The sequence below is a fragment of the Otolemur garnettii genome, unplaced genomic scaffold, assembly GCF_000181295.1.
Source record: "Otolemur garnettii isolate 467f Iridium unplaced genomic scaffold, OtoGar3 scaffold00112, whole genome shotgun sequence".
NCBI lineage: Eukaryota > Metazoa > Chordata > Mammalia > Primates > Galagidae > Otolemur > Otolemur garnettii.
The window spans coordinates 3,681,006-3,681,770 of NW_003852507.1; positions in this window are offsets into that span (position 1 = coordinate 3,681,006).

The following is a 765-nucleotide window of genomic DNA, read 5'->3' on the forward strand; positions in this document are numbered from 1 at the left end:
GTATCATAAACCTGGATATTTCACGTGCCGATTAGAATCTCTGATTGGCTCATTAATTTTGAAAGAGGGAGAAATGTTTATTATGTACATAATGACCCTGGTATTGTAGACAAGGTCTTTGAAAAAAGATGTCCCCGGGTGGATAATAGACACTATAATTTTTCTTAGACATTTTGTATTAAAAAGTTTGGGAATTACCCAAATAAATCAATTAGGTATAGACAGATCCTTCTTAAACTATTGTCAGAGCGACTTATTTCTAAGCGAACCATGCAATATTGCTGGTGTAATTACTAAACCTACAATAATAACTACATGGTTCGGTCTTTTTAGTTCTGGAAGATCATGAAAAGGCAAAACAAGAGTTCTTGCTAGACCTGTTTATTTCAACATTCCCATTAGCACCGTGATCCTCTGTGTGATTTATGAAAGGAAAATAGGCTTAGCAATTAACCATGTTGTTCTACTCTGCGCCTTTCCTTTCTTCTTCTTCTCTCACATTTTTCTCCACTTGTCTCAGTAGTGAGACAAAGTTGGCCTGGGCTTTATCATGTCTTAATTCTCTCAGCGGTAAGACATGAGTGAGGTGGAAAGAAATCATGAATGCAAAACAAAGATGGAATTTCTTTGCAATAGTACCGTCTCTGGAACCTGTGTTAAAAGTAAGAGGAGGGATGACGCTAGATAGTAAGCAGCATATGCACAGGGAATTTTTTCCCCTAATTGTTCCCTAGATAACCGGAGCTTAAAGCAGTGCTTAAGGTA